Raw genomic sequence first — 17425 nt, 5'->3', positions numbered from 1 at the left:
TATCTTACAGAAATGACAGATTGCTAATCTGGGGAAAGGAAAATAACTTCTCACCTAATAAAATCATTGACTTTTTTCCTTCCTCTGCAGCATGAGCATCTTGCTGTTGATAACTCTTGTTTTGCAAGAATTCTGTGTCTCTGGCTCCTATTGACATCTCCTGTGTGTGGACTCTGAGACAACTACTGAAATGTGTTAACTATTAGCAACTAGCAGAGATTTCCAGAAAACCATCCGTGTTTTCTTAGAGGTTTAGGAAAGAAGAACTGCCACCTTACCAGTAGAGAACTTTCAAAACCATACAGATATTCCTCAGTTAAAAAAAACAAAAGTCTTAGCTCATGTGGGTTTTTTTCTCACAAAGAGAAGGTTTGTCAATAGGCTACTTCTAGGACTCCTACCATTGTAAACCAACACTGAACAACACAGGCTACAGATATTTCCACCCATCACCCGGAAAAGGACTCTCTCACACACCAGATGGCTTTGTTCCACATTTAATGAGATTGTTCTAGAAGTGTTCTGGCCATTTTGACCATATGGCTTTGCAACTTGCAATGAAACTTCCATCAAACAGTCCATTGAATAATCCTTAAACATTTACCTACATCTTTAAAAGTATAGCACAGGAAAAAAGGTACAATTTACACGTAAATGGTACTTGTAAAGGATAAACAGTTGGTTTATCACTTTTACAATGAGAGTGATAAACCAACTGTTACTGCTTGATGCTTCTTACCAGTAAAAAAAATAACCTCTCCTCACATTAGCTTGAGCACTTCTTCTAATAAAACAAGTAACCAGAAGTGAATTCATCTGCTTTTACAGTTGCTAAACACCCCACATGTAAATCATGGATCTCTTAATACAGCAAGGACACATGCAAGTTTATAGTGACCTAATGTCACAGAATAGTAATAATAAAAAACAACAATAATAAACAATTGCCATCAATATTAGGATGTATCCTGTGTTTTTCATAGTCATTTTCCTGATCTCAGTCCTCTATTCATCAATGGAATTTTTGGCCAAATGGAAGTTTGATTTGGCAGTATTGGAAAAGCATTAATCATTGGGTTAATGAGGAAATGCAGAATAAATTTTAGAGTATGTTTTTTAGGAATTAAAATCATATAAGTAATAATAACTTTTAGCAAAAAAATGTTTGCTTCAGACTAGCACAGATTTGGTAATTTATCTCCTTGTCAAGTGGGTTTTTTAAGGCTATTTGACCTGGAGAGACTCAAGAAAGCATTCAAACTCCAATCCTCATTTTGTTCCCACAAACTCATATTTCAAATTTTGAATTAATTCCAAAAAATTGCCTCCTTGGTGTTGGTAGGGTAAAAATTCACTTTAGTCTGTAAGATGTAGCAGCACTGCTGTGGAGAAAACAAAACAAACCCACTCACATAAACAGACAAGAAATGTAGCCTGACAGAATTTCTTTAGTTTTATATGGGAGGAATTAAAAATAAGGGCATTTCTATGATAGTCACGGACATTTGTGACCATTAACAGAACAGAAAATATCAGGTAACATTCAGGAAAGAGAGCAGTTTGCCTACCTCCCCCAGTTCAGTTTAGAGCTACTGCATGGCATGAGTTTCATTACATCAGTTTAGCACTAAAAGCACAGAAATTTCTCCCAGACATTACCACTTGGGAAGGCATTAAGCTTCCAACCATATTTTGGCACAGTTTGTCATGAAAAATATAAAAGCTTTCCTTTGTAGAGTGGTTATTTTATCATTATGATTGGGCCCAGAGTTCCTGGGAAGGAGGGGGGAGGAATTTTGCCCTTTTATTAGCTCCAGATCAGTCACTCGTGATGGTGACAGCCACACCACCACAAATGCTGTGTCTAGTGCTGAAAAGAGCTGTGACTCCTTTCCCTCCTCTCTCTCCCTCCCCAGGGATAATTTCAGAGCAGGCACTGATGTGAATAAGGTGAATGAACAGATATTTTATGAGTCATTTGTCATAGTTATGCCAAAGTAAGGAAACATCCATCTGCAGTTAAAGAAAGGTAAGAACTTTGGGAAGAAGCTCTAACGCGTCTTTTACCTATTTGCTGCATGCATTCTACCTTTCCAGAACTGGATTTTAAAACCATAAATATTCTTGAACTCTTTGGAAACTCTTTACCTCCAGGTGATATATTTATTCCTACTAGACCTAAAATGCCAAACCCCCCCCCCCAAAAAACCCCCCACTTTCAATTTCTTGGAGCAAGGGCCACATATTGGAAGATAGTAAGCACAGCAATTAACATCACAAATTACCGTAAATTGTGTCCTAGCTATAATTTTAATTTCATTTTTTCCTGATAAATAGCAGCTTGAAATTGATTACATTTGATGTGTACTAAAGCAGAGTTAAGAAAGACTAAATATGCAGTGCCCTGAAGAAAGCACACAATGGTTAGGATAGAGAACGAGTTAATTGAGGTTGCAGGTATCCATCAGCTCAGAGCACACCAGGAAAGTAACAAATAAATCAGGGTTTCAGTCTGTTCCTGATTGCACCATTGATTCCCCACATGACTTTTAAAAAGTCATTTCCAACATGGGTATTTGCTGAGAATTTCAGTGTGTGCACACATGAAGATCCACAAAGTTGGGACATCAGTGCAAATTAGTTTTCCATTATTGGAACTGGCAACTAACTTAGTAGATATGAAAATTGATTACAGAAAAAGAAAAAATTGCCAAGTTTAGCACATCACTGCCATTAGAGTGCAATCCTTTTCAAAACAGACCTTCTCAGAGATACAGCTTGTTATCTTTCAGTGTAATGCATGGAAGAATAATAATATCTCCTCTGTGAGTAAAAGGTAGGAGCAGCAAGTTACTGTGTCAGGTTCCTGTGACAGTGCTAGGAATAAAGGATGTCTGTAGCTAAAACCTGCTGCCCATGTGCAGCTCTGACCTGACAGGTCAGCTCTCACTAGTCCCAGGCAGCCAGAGGCCACCTGAGCATAAAACTGTCTATGCAATTAGCCAGGCATTTTAAAATTGCAGGATTTTCATGAGATTGCTTGGAATATATCAAGCAGTAACATGTACATAAATAATTCTAAAGCATCTCAGGTGCTTTTTATTGTAAGAAACATCTGTTATTTCCAGCTGAAATTCACATCCTGCTCCAAGTATCCTGTGCCTTATCTCTACTGAAGAAGCAGCAAAACTAGATATTGGTGGCCTAAACCATGGTCTGCATATTTTTTCCTTAGCAACCCAGCATAAAAAATGCTGGAAATATCTGTTGTGATGTTTCTGTTGACCAGGGACCAGATCTTTTTCATCATGTCTCACCTGTCTGGGAGTATCCTACATAAGGAAGATACCCAGACATCCCACTTAGGTGACTCAAACACTACAAAAAGAATATCTGCCATCCTTGCATGAAACTGAGTAAAAGAACCCATTTAGGAAGGAGATATAATGGGATGTGAAAGGGGGGAAAAAGGAAGTGAAAGCAAACACAGAGTAGCAAGTGGATGACCTTTCCAGTGACATGGTCCCTGATCACTTCTTGAACTCTGCTGCTCATTTTTAGGTTCAGTTGTGCTCTCATTGTTAGAGCCTGGCAGCTTCTCTTTTGTGAGAAGAGACTCTATGTGCTGCACAGAAAAAAGTGGATGTGAGGAAAAAAAAAAAAAATCAATGATTCTGCATTTAAGCATCACTGTGTTTAGTTACAGGCTGAAAAAAGTGAGCACAACCTGGATCCAACTTTTCTTTAATTCAAAGCCCAGGCTTAGTTTCAGCCTGCACACAGCATCGTTGCCTGCATATAATTCCCCAGTATGTTTCACCTGGCAGACTGTTTTTGTTCACACTATTGTGCCATACACTGTGAAACACCTGCTACATCTCTCTCTTGAGGGTGACTGCATTTCTGGTGGGTGAAGGGATTTCTCTAGCCAGAGTAATCTCCAATCAGCTGTTCCTCTTTCATGGTGAAAAGTGATATATAAATGTAAATGGTATTTCAGTGCCCATCTTTCACTTTCTCTTGCAACATGGAGAAACATGTTTTCTTACAATACATTTCATCCACAGAAAAAGCACTTTCCAAGACGTCTTTTACCTTGCTGCTGACACATATTAGCATCTAAAGCAGAAAAGCTCTCCAGTATTATTTTAAATTATAAAACCACTATTCCTTCTCAAATCTGTCACCTGCTATAGATCTTAATCAGCTTCAGTCCCATTATGGCAATTCCTGCTGCAGTGAAAAAGGGTTTGGAAAGAATTTGTCACCAGGGAAAAAATATTTTCTTTTCAGTGGAATTGACAGCATTAAAAAAAAATTATGGTAGCATATGCCCTCTGATATACCTTATTGAATGCTAAATGTTAGACTTGTATAAAACCCAAATTCTGGATGGTTTTCAGATTCCCATTGAAGTTCTGCCTTGGAAACATTAGGGCAGGCTGCCAGATGAAAGAGAGTAGAAATACCCTTAGGAAAGACACATTTTTTATGTCTTTTGCCTTTACCAAGTGGTTGAAGTAAACCAATGCATGGCTGGTGGTACTTAAGCAGAAACTGGGGAGTTTTCTTTTTGTTCTAAATCACCTTTGCTCTCCTTCTCTAGCTAGCCGTGAGCATAGTTATGACAGATAGACCTCTGACACTACCCTGACCTGTGATCCCATTTGTGGATCATATTTTCCCTTTTTAAATGTCTTGACCATTTTAAAAACATCCTAGAGAACACCACTCCATCGAAAATCAGTTATTTGCAGAGATGGTGGTTGCTTTGCTGGAAGTTTCCTGTGAAAGCCATGGGTTCTCTTCACCCAAGTTCCTCACTCAGCTCAGTCTCTTGCAATTGGCAATACCCAATTTTTTTTGGCAAATCTGAAACCTCAACCACACATTCTCCAGAGAGACAGGAGGATGGCATCTCTAAGACTACAATGAATGTCTGAAGTTCCACTGCCTGTTTCCACAGCACAATATCAATGGTAGGACAGAAAATGAAATGATCATTCTTCATTGTGCCATTGGCTGGCAGAGTAATCCCAGATAAACCATCCAATTTCACTCAAGTCATCTTTCTTGGGCTGTGAAAGGGGTCTGATAATTCCTGCATTTCCCAGCCCATTTTGAGAGTATAAAAATCAAAGATATTTATACTCACAAATGGACTTCTGCTAGGAATCAGGGTAGAAAGGACATGTCTATAAAGAGGCCCAAGTTTGCTTGCTTCCCTATCACCAAAATTTTGGGCGATACTATGTTATTAGCAATCCAGTTCTATTTAATAGTAAAATGCTAAAACCCAGACGAAATAACCTAAATGAACTAACAAAAAAGCAAAATTCTGATGCAGGACAGAGGAGCTGCTTCCATATTTCTCAGGCCCTTTATTTCCCAGCTCCTTTGCTTGCTTCTTGTAGCATTTGTTGCTTTTCTACATTTTTTCTTTTATCTATCACTCATAGGGTACACTGGTATGAGTTTCACACAAGTAAGACTGAATGCACCAAAAATTCCTCACTTCTGACTTATACCATCATCACATGCTTATTCTCCGTTTGTCTCCTGTTAGAGGTAAAGAAGTTGTAGACAAATAGAGACATGCTGCAATTTTCTATGCTGATGGCAAAATACAAGCAAAACAATTTTGTTTATACTCAGATTAAATGTCTCCTAAAGGATACCTTTGCACTGATGCTTCACTGTTCTTTTAGGAGCTCTTTACCAATACCTTGCATTCCCTCAATTGCTCAGTTGGGCTCTATTAAAAAATAAATATCTACCTACTGCAAAGTGTAGTTTTGTATTTAACAATACTGGATTTTAATTATCACTTCCTCTATTCCCCTTAATTTTAACTATCTTGTTGTTTATCTTGATAAATTAACTGTTCTTTTCTCCACTTACATATTATCTCTCCAGTTAATCATTACTATGCACTACTTTCGACTTGTACTAAAGCTACCTTTTTGACTTCCCCTGTTACTAATTACTTTTAAACTCTCTCCTGCTGAACATTTCTTCTCCAGTAGGATCCAGTTTAACACTCTGTGTAAGCAACTGGGTACCATAACTGAAATGAGGCTGCATTTTGTCCCTGAGAGAGACAAAATACCTTCCAAAATTTCTGGTTTGACCTTTAAAAGAAAGTTTGCTGGAAATTAAAGGCATGGGCTATGAATTTCACACAAATTTATACAGCAGATGACTTGTCTCATCTGTACAATATGGCTTCCCAGTTGGTTTGGCAGCAGCCTGAAAATGCAAAACAGGAAGAGCATCTGGACATCTTTTTAGTATCATCAGTGAAAGCACTTCTCTGCAGATGGAGAGCTCAGGGGCTCAATCTTGGCAGGGCTGACCTCACTCAGCAACTGAGAGCTACCTCATCCCACAGAAACGGATTTTACTTCTTGCAGCTGGGAGAAGGGTGACACTGAGCTGCTGCTGCCCTCAGCCATGCTCTTGCTCTGCCAAAGCCACCATGAGACAGCCCATACAAAGTTCAAAGGAGTGGAATGCCCCTGTCCTCTCTCTTATTGACAGCTTCTTTGTACCAACAGTAAAATTTCCTACCAACAGATTGGTGAAGTGTAGCATTTTCTCTGCTCAGCTCTTCTGAGATAAAAAAACCCCAAAACATCAGTGACCCTGCCTTTCTTATGGGCTAATTTCTCCACGTGCATTTGTATACATTACGACCAAGTACAGGTATGCCTAGTTAAATTCTGTTGCTTCACTTGTTGAAGGAAATTTCTCAAAGTCTCTACTTCCCACCTGTACTTTGCTCCAGTCCCTAGTAAACCCACTGCACTCCTGAAAAATATGAACAAAATGAGTAACTTTCCCATTGCTTGACTAAGCATGTCTGGATACTGTGTGTTCACAGATAGTGCAAAGGCCCTCCCTGAAGAAAGCCAAAAGCAAGTGCATACTATATACACTGTCCCAAGCTGATGATAATGATATTGTGCTCTTGGAATTATGTTTGTTTGTACTTGAAACAAGTAGATTAACAATATAAACTTTGCCAGCTTGAGAAGGAACTATTGAAAGCATGTGGAATATGACACCGTAGTTTCATGAGAGATGATTTTCACGTGTGGGTCTTGAAACACAGCAGAAAAAATTATCTGAGACCACCTTACAGAGAAAAACAATCACCCCTCACCTTTGAGAAGGTTTAGTGCTTGAATCAGACTGACACTACTGAGGGTAGAGCCACTTGCCAGTCAACTGAGTCCACAATGGCAGCAGGGAGAAGGGAAAGACAGGGAAGAGCAAGCACTGTCCAAGCTGTGCAGCAATTCCAAATGCAAGTTTAAAGCACAGCCTATGGAAAATTACTGTACACACATGCTCAACAGACTCCAAATACATAAGGAAAACTTTGCTAGCTCTATGTAGTTATTTATGTATACACACAGTGTATGTACAGTATATACACACAATATATTGGAAATGGATGGCCTGCAAGAGAAATCTGTTACAAACACTGCATGAAATTTGTAAGAGTATGTCCTAGTGCTCCAAATGAGCAACAGGGATATGAAATTACTTGTGCCAGAGGTGCATTTTATGGGCATCAGTAGAAATAGCCCTGGATTCCCTGCTCACACAGCTACATATACTGTTTGTGTTGCTGCTGTACCGAGAGAGACACAAGCCAGTGAATTCATGTCAGTCATGAGCTCTGAAGTCTCTATAATGCCCAAAGCTGCTTATTTGCAAAAATGCTGGAATTTTGCCAGTTGTGGATCTGAGGTGATGCCTGGTCTGCTGTCTACAGCACTGAGCTCCTCTGCTTGGTTACCTGCTGGTAAATAGGACTTTGGGTTCTGCAGCTGTTGAACATGCTGCTGTACTTAGCAGCAATACTAAAGGCAGACAGTTTCCTGTACTGAATACACAAACAGTAAGTAAATATATTACTTCAAAACCAAATGTTAGTACATTCCAGGCTCTAGTTTTGCCTAGATGGATTCTGGGAGTACTGAAAAAGTACTGTGCAAAACATTTGTTTTCAGAATTCCAGTACACCATCTGTACTACAGAACTGTATCACCTGTCATTTTCCATGAGAGATTCTGCATTATAAAAGCTTGAAACAAACATCTAAAATGACATTATCAAAGGAAGTGAAACTACTGACTGATGCTCATCAATAGTGATGACAAAAAAGAATAGTTGAGAGATTTGTCTTTGCATGGAGTTGAGAGCTAATCTAAGTTATAATGATTGATAGTCATCATCTGAGCACTGAGGAGCTGTGTTTGCAGAACTCTGTGGAGTAAAGGGCCTCCCTAACCCTGATCTACAGTATGGATGAAGGTTACATACTACAGCAGGAGGACAGAGACCTCATAATAGTGAACACATGTTAGAGTTTAGCCCTGTTTTATATATGTGCATTAATAGGCCTGTATCCACATTCATTTCTTGTCAAAGAATGGTGGCCCTGATTGCCTTGTAGGTATATTACAGGAATGGAAGAGCAGAAGCTGAGTTTTACCAAATTCTTCTTCAGCAAACAGCAAATGACTTTGTTTTTTTCCTGGGCACATCGACTTTATCGACTGGGAATGAAACCTGACCTAGACAATGCCGTTCTCCTTGAGGAACTCACATCACCACAACCCCACATTTTTAGCTCCTGCATCACAGTATTAGACATCAATAGTTTGCAGAATATCGTGCTTGGTTTTCAAAATGTTGCATTAGTAGTTAGTTTCAAGATGTCTTGCAGAGGGATATAAACAGATCGGGGTATTCATTAAGCAATGACAACTGGGATGAAACTGAAAAGTCAAAATGCCAGATTCTGCATCTAGGATAGAGTAACTAACACCAGACACAAGTATAAACTGGGAGAAGAGTGGCTAGAGAGCAGCCATGTAGAAAGGGGCCTCAAATTCAAATACCTTAAAGATCACTACTCTTTGATCAATCAAATGTGCACAGGTATGCAAGGATGTAAATTGTCTGATGATCAGCACACTGACCTGTATGGAAGAAACTGAAAACATGACAACTTTCCTTGTTTGCCCTACAGCTCACTGGAGGCACAGAGAGATGATCACCAGGTATCATCAGCTGCACAATTACCTATATGATACCACAGCTGCAGGAGAGTGAATCAAAGGTGCTCGCTTAGCGTACAAGATAAGAAAAGAACTGTACTTTATGCCTTCAGCAGTCCCAAATGATACTGCTCCTAAGGGTATTACTGCAACACTTTAGAATTCAGAATGAAATTTCCTTGTTAGAGATGTGATTTAAAGTGATTGACTTACTATTCCTAAATGTGAAAGCAGTAAATCTCTTAAAGCCAGTACTAACAGCTATTTCTCTCTACAGCTCCACGGCACAGGGATAGCAATATCCACCACAAAAAGGAGTGTCCCCAGCTCTGCATGGCAAGCATCCAGCTTGTTGTCAGAGTGATCCTGAGGCATAAGGTGTGTTCCTTCTATTTGCTTCTAAGGGTATTTGTTGCCCCTGAGGAGCAAAGAAAGGGGATATATAGGATGTTGTTTGTAACATGTAACAGTATGCAAGGAGTCTTATGCTGCTCTGCTTATGGGGCAGAACAAAATACACAGCCTCTTCTCTCAAGGTATTGCAGCAGTGTCAGCTCCAGATGACATTCTGGTCAGAGGGGACAGTGCAGCCCCACACCTCCCTAAGGACTAAGCCAGGACTCTTCACAGAAACAGGAGGAGCAAGAATCTTTCCTACAGAAGCAGCATTTTTGACAAGTGCTATAGTATGGCACAAGGTCAGTCATCTGTGTTATCATGTAAATCAAAGAGAATTTTTAATCATCTGCTCATATGTGCTGATGCCTGGGAAATTTAACAAAGACACAGAGTAGTACAATTAGCTGAGGAAAGAAAATAATGAGAGCTGAGCTGCATTTAAATGAGAGTTTAGCTGTATTTCAAGCCATAACCATGGTGCAGGGCACTGAGCTCTGTCTCCAGCTGTTGCGAGGCTTTGCTCCAGCAGGTGTCCCTGTGACACAGGACCTGGCGTCAGCTTCCTCATAGACGTGCAATCCCTGGGTGTCTCGTGGCATTTTCCTGTGTGTCACCCCAGCTGTGACACGGGTGAAGGCATTGCAGAGGAGCTGGGAGCAGAGTGTTTTTCACCTTATAAACTCTACTTTCAGTAATTACCTCCAGGCTTGGAGCAACAAGGGCTCTTCACACTGCTTTCTCTGCACAGCCTAATAATAATAATTAACAAGAAAGCTTAAATCATCTGCCTGCAAAATATGTGCCATGATAAGACATTTAACTGGACTGATGGTGCCTGGGGAATGTTTATGTCCATAAGGGCACCCCACATGTCAGCTAGGGTACGATTCCTATTCTCCTGTTTGGTATGAAAGCTGTTTGAAGAGAACCTAGCTGCTCTAGTCCAGGGAGCTGTTCCATGTAGGCCCTCTGTGCCTCACCCAACAGCACACAAATTACAAAATCCTGAATACATTGAATTCTCTGATCCTCTCCAAGTGTATTTCATCTAAATCAGACAAAACTGCAGTTGCTGAGTCCATAATTTGTACATGTACCCTAGTGTGTATAGGCCTGCTTCTTGTTTGGAGTATCTGCCTCCTTTTTGGCTGTGCCAGTCACTAAGTGTTTTTCATCAGCAAAGCAGCAGCAAATAGAGCTCATGAAATTGGGCATATATCCACAGTCAGGCTGCAACCATCAGGACCACACAGGCTAGATGGCTTTTCTTGGCCTCTGTTTCCTGCTATGTCAATTTAAGAACAGCAAGACCTGCCTTCCTGCAGGCTGGAAGGCTGGATTTGGGCACAGGTGGTGCATAAAGCAGGCTAAGATCGATGCTGCCTCCAGCCCCGCTTGCTGCCAGCACTGATGGGATGCTGCCTCAGCAAGCATAAGCAACGGCACAGGAACCAGAACGTGCCAAGTTCTGCCTGCATCAAATTTGCTGTGAGTACCCCAAATACAGGGGTTCATAATAGATGTGATGTGCTTATTTCTTTGGTGATGAAGAAGAGATCTCATGTACAGACAGGGAAACAAACTGGGCACAACAACAAAAACAAACAGGGAAAAGCAACCAGGAATGTAAGGCTAAATGCAGATCAACCCATCCACACAAGCTCTTGGGCCTCAGCTGCTGTTATACTCATATGCCTAATGATGTTGAGTTATGCCAGCTGAAGTATTGGCCCACGGTACTGAAGAGGGCTAGGAAAAATAATGAAATGGAGACATTTAACCTAGCTTTTTTTTTTTTTTTCAAATAAGGTAAAGAATTTAATCTAACCACAGCTGGATACTCACTCAATTTTAACATTCAGATTTCACACACAAATAGACCATTGTAGAGAACCAGCTATACTCAAGGGACTCCCCCATGCCCTGCTTCCCCTTCCTCCTTGGGTTGGTAACACAAAGTTTAATTTATTTATTTGGGAAGAGCCATTTTAAGGTCCCAGGATACTGGGGTCACAGGATGAGGGGTTCCTATGTTTGCCATGAGGCCTGGTGCCATGTGACCCAATGAAATGAGAAAATCCTTTAGTTGTCGGAGCTGCCGTGCAGTATTCTATATGAACTCTGACAAACACCCACAGAAGAAGTGAAAGGGAAGGTTTTGCCGTCTGTCTCAGGCACTTCACAGCCACTGGCAAATTGCAGCAACCATCAGCTCCTACTTTATTGGTATTCAGGACCTGTGACCATTCCCCCAGCCTCTGATGCTGGATACAATCTGCCATTTAGCCACCACAGTGGAGCATGTTTCTCAAGCCATTACAGTGAGCTCTGAAGGCAAAGGGAGAGTCACCTCATGAATACTAACATAGCTCTGTCATATTGACCTGTCTGTGTTCCTGTAACCCAAGAAGAAAAAAATCCTTACCCTCCAGGCATCTATTCACTATGTCACGTTTTCTCTTTGAAAGCTTTTCAAGGTAAGACATCCAATTTACTGGCACTTCTTTCTCTGCAACCTGATAAGAACTGATAAAATTACCAGGCACAAAGACTCTCATGAAATATTCCTATTTCTCAGCACACACAGGAGTTATGCAAGAACAAACAATTCTCAGCAAAAGCGTCACATTGTGGGGGACATCACAATCGTTTGGGAAGCTATGAAAAAACAGGAAAGCTGTCTTTGATAAAACCCCCTACATCATGTAATAAAGGACTCTACAGGAATCTGGTCAAAGCCACCAGCACCTGATTCACAATGTTCTCTCAGTCTAAATTTAAGCAGATAGAGTATTTTTCCCTTCAAAGACATCAAAGCAATTGGCAAAGCACTAGCTGTCACAATAGTCCTAGGAAAAATGCATTATCTCCACCTTAACACAGAGGGAAACTGTGGTAATGAAAGGTTCAAGCTATCAAATAGTGAGTATGCAAGGCATAAAGCTGGTATCCTCAATCTATCCTCTTCTGCCCTCTAAAGTTTTTTTTTTTTTTTCTTTTTAAACTCATTTTTGAACCAAGTAACTCCTTCCATGCCTAGGAACTCTGAAAAAGTCTGGTTTTAGTGTGTCTACTTACTTTGGTACTCAGAAGCTGGGAACATTAAATGTAGTGCAAAGCACAACATGGAAGGCAAGACATTTTCCCATGCTCACTTGCAGTGGGCTCAAATGATGGTTGAAGAAACACATATTTTAGACAAAGTGCTGGATTTGAATTTTTTCTCTACCCAAAAATTAAGTAGAATTCTGGATGCTTTCATCAAGTTAGTCATCACATTCAAAGGACTTTGATGCTGAAACCTGGGATTCCTGCATTTCTTTCTCACATGATCCTCATAGCCCAAAGCTGGGGCTCAGTTGTGAAGCTGACTCCAGAAGGGTAATTTCAAAGAAATTCCATTTTCCCCTTGACTGTGGGGTTGGTTTGTGTCCCCAGAGCTCAGCATGCCTACCAAAGGTCACAGGTGAAAGCTGGCAGAGCAGTGTAGGTCAGCTAAGCACCTCTGGAGCTGGTAACGGGTCTGAGTGGAGCTGGTGCTCCACCTGGGCTCCACCAGCCCAGAAATACAGTCCCAGGCTGACTGGAACGTTTATTAACCCTTCTGAGCTTTCTTCCAACCCGATGCCTTACAGCTTTGGTTTAATTATGATGCCATATTCATAAGCCAAAATATATGCTGGATTCCAAAGGTCTTTTTAGCACAGGGGATATTATTCATATGGTTTTGCTGCTGGAGTTGCATGGAAAGCATGCCTAAAAATGGAATGCATTGGCAATGTTAATACAATGATTACTTTTGGTTTTCCTGTGACAGGTCAGGATTTAATCAGTTTTCCTGCAGACATATAATTTATTTTATGCACACTGCATTAAATCAGCTTGGTTGAGACAAAAGACAGGCTTTAAACTGAGCCCAGCTTCATGTATGGCTTCTGGCAAAACCTGCTTGCTCTAGTTATATAGGTTGACCCAGGTTTGACCACTCCTGACCAGTCTGATTATCACTACAAAAAAAAGAGCAGTTATGAAATCTGAATAATTTCTTCAAAGTTTGGATGTAGGACCCTTATTCAGACCCATCTCTAATTCCTGGATATGCCTGACACATCCTCACACCTAAATATATGGTAAACACTAAATGAATTTTTGAACTCTTCAAAGTATTGATAGAAAACAATGAGAAAAGTCATGTTTTTAAAAAGGAGAAAATGGGCATCAGTTTGTGTTGGAACTGTTCTCCTGAGCAAGCCTGGTGTGACTTTCCAAAGGCATCCTCCTGTTTCCAGGCAACCAGGGCTGTGCTCCTGCCTCTTAAATTGTAACCATCATTGCACTTTGCTTATTAATTCTTCAGTAAATGGAGGAAAGTTTCCATTCCCTTTGATGGCTAATGTACTTTATGGTTCATGAAACAGCCCTGGATTTGGTAGTTTCTATTTAGAAGAAGCGCAGACCTAACTGAAAGAGCCATTCAGGACTTGGAGGTCGTAGGAGGATAACAAAGTTCTGCCTGCTGCAACTATGAGAGCTGGGAAAACATTTTCAGATTTTTTTTTCTATGAAGAAAAATACATGTCTGAGTATTTGGATTGACTGAACAGCTTTGCTAATATTTAATCAGATGGCTTCTGGAAAAAAACTCTGCTGGAAAAAACCTCACAACACTTTGAAATGAAGACATTTGGTTTGATGTCTCCAAGATGAGAGGTTTAATTCTTTTTCTGTCTTAAAGACTTTCTTGCTTTGAAGGTAACAGAAATTTTAGCTTAAATTTGGCAATGATTTAATTTGAAGAAAATGTTTAACTCACTCTGAAATGTTTATACATACATATATTATTTAATAATAATTTAAAGCCAGCAAGAGAGAGCCAATTTGGGTTTCACACAAATCCCTATCATTCTCATGCTGGAAACACTCTCCTACTTTTATTTTAGGCAATTAACTTTTGTTTTCTTTTCATGACAACACCATTGCCCTGTCTGAAATAAGGTAATTTGAATAAAGAAGCACCATTATTTTGTGGAAGGGAAGGAAGGAGACCAACTACATTTGGAACAGATGCCCAGATGCCGCATTTTGGTGATCTATTAGAGTATTTTCAGTTTTGCAATAGAGCAGCTAAGAGCTAAGTGACTTCATTACAGCCCAGCATTATGAGTAACTGGAATAGGGACTCAGTCTCCAGGGTACCCTTTGGTACCTATAAGGTGTTGTGCAAACTTACCTTAGAAATCACCTGTTCTTATTTATCAGGATGCATAAAGATTTCAATTTTTATTTCTATTTGGGAGCAATGCAGAATATTTTACAATCCAAACTAAAGCAGCATGTTTTGTCTAGTTTCTTACAATTACAGCTTCTTTGTGTTTTATATCATTAAATAATCTTGATTTTTTGGGATGGGAACAGGATGCAGACCATACTGTGCACAGTGATTTTTTGATGGTTGTCTAACCTTGGAATGATTGAGAACTACAGAAAGAAGTGGCACAAAAAGTAAGGGCAGGAAAATGTATTTTAAGTTTCATGTCTTAGTTGGCCCCACCCCTTGCTCACAAGCAAAGAAGGTTCAAGGAAGACACTGAAAAGGAGCAGTTCAAGACAGCACTAAGTCTGCTAATTGATGATACCAGACATTAAATCCATGGAGAGAGAAATGTAAATGGACTAACAAAGAATAAATGTAGAATCAAGTCATCATCTGGTGTCAATCAGAGTATTCCTACTGAAGCAGAGTACATACATGGCTTATGCCTTGCAAAATATCTGAAGTGGAAACATAATTTCAATCAAGGAGCTGCATGTTCTGAGACAGAGAACATTTGCTGCAGAGATTTACAGCAGGAAAAGAAATTCTGTTTTAATCTAATACAAAGATTCAGTTAAGCCATTTTTCAGTGACAATTCAGTTTGATAATTACTGAGTTGTGCTTTGCACATGCTTACATGAAAAATAAAATAAAAGCTAATTTTAGAGTCCCCAATCAAGCCTGCAGTTAGTCCTAAATCTTGATGAGCGGCTCCAGTTATTATCTTCTATTTTTAAAATATTTTGATTGATTTTCCTATTCTGAAGAACTAAACTGTAAATCATTTCTGCTGGTTCCGAAGTTTTTTTCTTTTAATCAGTAAGAAACAAATTAGCTCTGATAAAATAAGAGGGAAAAAAAAACCTTACTGAGTAAAGCCAAGTTCTCCCAGTTACTGGAAATTTCTGCCTGGAGAAAGCACTCTCCATTGTCAAATTGCTCAATGCGAATCTTTTTCTGAAATAATGCTTCTTCATTCATATCTGTTTGGCTATCATATCTGTCATAGCAACAGCTGACAGCCTCGCTCAGCAAGGCACATAGAGCTGGTCCCAAAGCACATCTCATGGCCAGCACATGGGTATAAGAGTAGGACCTGCAGAACAGTGCCCTGCAGTACTGAGCATCCCAGCAGAACTGGGCTTGTCCTGTGCAGTAGCTGTGGGACTGCAGTGCCCTGCTGAGAACACCCCCAGGGAACACTGACCCACCTCAGGCAGGAGCAAACACGTCAGGAAATGGTTTAATACTCGTTGTTGGAACCCTTGTTTGGTTCCTCAGTGAAAATCATATAGCAAAGAGAGTGCTCAGGGTGTGAATGACCTTGGCCACAGGTGTGATGGGAGACAGACACAGCCCAAGTGTGAGGCAGGTGGTGTGACCCAGCTGAGTGAGCAGAGAGGCATCACCAGACCTGCTCTGGCTGCTCCTCAACACACGTATTTTGTCACCAGTCTCTGTCAACAGAGACTATTTTGTTATTCTAGCTAATATAACAAAAAGTTGCTTGCAAGAGAAAGGTAAAGATCACTAAACCAAGCCATCCTTAATGCTAATGTCTCCATGCAGTGTTACAGAAGTTTTGCCTGTCACCCTGTAATCAGACACTTTCTGGAAGGATGAAGAAGGCTTTAGCCTCTTGCTCGCTCTGTTGTGGTAAATGTTGTCCTGGTACAACCCAGTGCTTGTACTGGGAGAGACCAAAGAAAGAATACATAAATCACTGAGCACTAGGCTTTGCCCTGTCCCAGGGGGGCAGCTCACCCATTTGCCCTGGCAGGGGCAGTGCCCCAGCCATACATGTCATAGTGTTCCCCTCCCACATTTACCACAGCATGGAGGCTCCCCTGGCCTTATCTCACCAGAGGATGATAGATTTGGGCTCTATGTTTTGTAGCAAGTCCTAAAGGCACAGAAACCTTTAGCTGCCTATCATCACTAGAAAGCTTAAGTGTGCCTAGAGTGCTAGGGGCAGGAAGGAAGGAATTACAAAAAGCCCCACAAAACCCATTAAGCTGAAGCACTGAAGCTACTTTTCATCTCATTTTGAGATTTTCGCTTGGGCTATTTCAATTTGTAAACCTCCAATTTAAAAAAAAGTACCAATAACACCACATTCCCTTTTCACTGTGTCAGCTGAATGCCTGACAGATGTTAAACATTATTTGCTTTTTGGCTTTCTACTTTGCCTAGTTTGTTCCAACCTATGAAACCTCAAGGACATAAAACATCATAAAAATAAACAGCACCAGTAGCAAACCTGTCATTCTCAAGAAGAACATTCACCTCATTAAACTACAGAATTTCCAAAACCACTGAAATGCAATTTTTATACAAAGAGCAGGACCTTCTCCATTAATGAAAAGTGATGTGGAGAACCTTCTCTCCTAGATCACTAATGTCAGTCAATATGCCAAGGATTTGCATCAGAGAACATGAGGAAAGACATGACCTCTTCTCAGAAACATCTGATCGGTGCAAGAACACAGTTCTGGGACACTCACTCCTCCTGCAGCAAATCAGGTTATGCACTGTTGGAACTTGTAACCAGCATGGTCACAGCATGGGTGACAGGGCTTTGCAGTACTGATCACAACAACAGAGGCACATTAGTGTTTACATGTACTGGAACATTAT

General features: G+C 40.4%; 1 long non-coding RNA gene across 5 annotated transcripts in view; it reads right to left on the bottom strand.

Moving 5' to 3' along the window:
- LOC146435507 (uncharacterized) overlaps positions 1–17425 on the bottom strand; it is a 241431-nt gene that overhangs the window by 87029 nt on the left and 136977 nt on the right. For 2 of the 5 annotated variants that reach the window (XR_014852977.1, XR_014852975.1), the window contains exon 6: positions 1249–1382. The exons of 2 other annotated variants lie outside the window; for them this stretch is intronic. This is a non-coding gene — a long non-coding RNA (uncharacterized LOC146435507). Of the gene's footprint in view, positions 1–1248; positions 1383–9835; positions 10093–17425 lie in introns of those variants that run through there. One more of the 5 variants, XR_014852980.1, reaches the window with a different exon arrangement.

This window comes from Lichenostomus cassidix, chromosome 6 (genome assembly GCF_008360975.1).
Source record: "Lichenostomus cassidix isolate B80296 chromosome 6, HeHo_3.0, whole genome shotgun sequence".
Classification (NCBI taxonomy): Eukaryota; Metazoa; Chordata; class Aves; order Passeriformes; family Meliphagidae; genus Lichenostomus; species Lichenostomus cassidix.
Note: the sequence above shows the minus strand (reverse complement) of the source record. Positions and strands in the feature narration are given on the sequence as shown.